The sequence below is a fragment of the Rhipicephalus microplus genome, unplaced genomic scaffold (genome assembly GCF_043290135.1).
Source record: "Rhipicephalus microplus isolate Deutch F79 unplaced genomic scaffold, USDA_Rmic scaffold_117, whole genome shotgun sequence".
Taxonomy (NCBI): Eukaryota; Metazoa; Arthropoda; class Arachnida; order Ixodida; family Ixodidae; genus Rhipicephalus; species Rhipicephalus microplus.
The window spans coordinates 375,001-377,500 of record NW_027464689.1 but is presented as its reverse complement, the minus strand read 5'-3'; the positions used below and the strand labels follow the sequence as shown (position 1 = coordinate 377,500).

The 2,500-nt window shown below is 52.6% G+C and overlaps 1 pseudogene; it reads left to right on the top strand.

The window, feature by feature from the left end:
* LOC142790655 (large subunit ribosomal RNA) overlaps nucleotides 1-2,500 on the top strand; it is an 8,309-nt pseudogene that overhangs the window by 3,041 nt on the left and 2,768 nt on the right.

Sequence of the window (2,500 nt, the reverse complement as noted above, 5' to 3'; positions counted from 1 at the left end):
CGTCATAGGGATGAAGATGTGCAAATGGCGCAAGCTCCAGAAGGCAAATTTGAAGGGAATGAAGGAGCGAGAGAACACAATGCGGAGAAAGAGGGATCTGAAGGCATCGATGTTGATGTTCACGGATGTGAACGAGCTGAAACTATTGCAGAATTGATGGAACCCGAGAGCCCTGAGGGTAATGACCCTAAAGGCCAGGACGGTATTCATGCCACAGTACTGCCAATGGTTATTGAGCCAACGGCCACGGCTTGTACGTGGGTTGAACGCACTGAAGGCACATTATGCTATGCTCATATGGCCCCCTCTGCTTCCCCAGCTCCCCTTGGTGGTAGGTCGGTGAAGGCGCGCGCTTCAGCCGACAGCCATGGGGTGTCAGCCTGGGTAATGACAGGGGCAAGGCCTAAGGACAGGCGGGTTATTAACTCCCTACCTGACCAAGCGTCTGTTGATGCTGCGGAGGAGCCAAGTTCAAACGTGGCTTCATACGCTGATTCAGGGGAGCCAGTTCTTGGTGCAACCCCTGCGGTCCCCTCCGGTCAACCAGCTCCCCTTGGCACTGATGCGGCGAATGCGCGCGATTCTGCTGACAGTGTCCATGTGGGGTCAGTCTGGATGTCTACGGGGGTAGGACCTAGGGTCAGGAGGAAGTTCGTACTTCCACCCGACTTACGTTCGTCCGATGACGAGGACGAGGGAGGTGAACCTGTGTTCTGCGGGTCGCCCCCCGGAGAAATCACTCAAAGGAGCAGCATGCCAAAGCGTTCGGGCAACAAGCCCACAGAGGAAGGTTCTGAGAACGGAGCAGCTACCGGCTGTTCCGAAAATGCCGCCCCGGCTGACGCGAATATGACAGGCCACATATCAACCATGACAACGACATTCCAATGTCCAGAATGTACTGCAACCTTTGGTAGCAAGATTGGCCTGAGCCAGCATCGCCGGCATCGGCATTTTGAAGAATACAACGAAGATGTGAATCTGGCCAGACTCAAGCCCAGATGGAAAAAGGAGGAGGAGTACCTGATGGCAACTAAGGAGGTTGAATTAAGATCCCAGAAGGTCCGGGACATCAATGCACAGCTACTAAGAGCGTTTCCGCACCGCACGCTGCACAGCATTAAATCGCACAGAAGGCAGGAAGGTTACAAGAGGCTGGTGGAAGACCTACAGAACAGACTCTACCCAAGAAGCACTCAGGAGGTGCTAGCCGACATTGGGGAGCAAGCTGTTGAGGACGCCTCCCTGGTCATCCCCGAGGTAAATCACCGTGAGGTGATTGAGGCTGAGCTAAGAGGTCTAACAACAAAACCTCCGCCAAGAGCGTACCAAGCATACAAGCTATGGGAGCTTGCAAAGAGATTCCTCGACAGGGAGGATATAACGATAGCTCTTAATGCCTACCTAAGGGAGGTGTTCGCTTCGGACTTGCGTCCGCATGGTCGCCAACCTCTTCCACCTGTTCAAGAAAGTCGCAGGAAGAAAAAGAAGCGGGAATACGCCTTGACACAACAACTCTTCAGACGGAACAGGACACAGTGTGCAAGACAGATTCTGGATGGAGAGGCGGACTCCAAGGTGGAGGATCCCCAAGCTTTTCTAGAAGAATGGAGAGAGATCATGGAGAAAGTGGTGCCTTCATCAGTGTCTCCTGCTATCGAACGCCCGCACAAGGTTATCGATCCTGTGTTCCTTATCACAGAAATGGACATTAAGGCGGCAATGCCCTCATCAAGCTCGGCAGCCGGACCTGATGGCTTTGCGGCGAGGGAACTGCGGAAGGTTCCGCCAGTAATACTCCAGGTTCTACTTAACTTGCTCCTGCTGCTGAAGCGACTTCCACTCTTTCTCACCCAAGCACGAACGATCTTCATTCCCAAAGTTCCTGGTGCTTCAACAGCCTCGCAACACCGCCCAATCTCAATATCTCATGTGCTCCTTAGACTGCTTCATAAGATATATTTCCGAAGGCTGCTTGCTGACCTCGATTTGGACCTGCAGCAGAGGGCATTTTTGCCAGTGGATGGGTGTGCTGAAAACATTCTTCTCCTTGCGACAATCATTGATGAAGCGCGCAAGTCACTGCGACCCTTGTCTCTGGCCTCGCTTGACATTGCGAAGGCTTTCGATAGGGTTGTTTTACCGGCAATCTTGAGAGCCTTACGCAGAAAAGGGATCTCTGAAGACTTTATCTCGTACATTGAAGACTTTTACCAAAATGCGGTAACAGTGCTGACATTCGGAGGCAAATCGCTGGTCGTCCATCCTACAGTGGGGGTAAGGCAGGGTGATCCCCTTTCACCGCTCCTGTTCAACTTAGTCATTGACGAGTTCTTGGCTGAGCTTGACCCCCAGTTGGCCTTTACCAGTGAGGGGATGAAGGTATCGGCCATGGCATTTGCGGACGATATTATCCTGACCACAGCTACCCACTGGGGCCTCAAGCAGCAAATTGATCGTCTGAATTCATTTCTCGGTGCCAGAGGACTTAAGATTAACG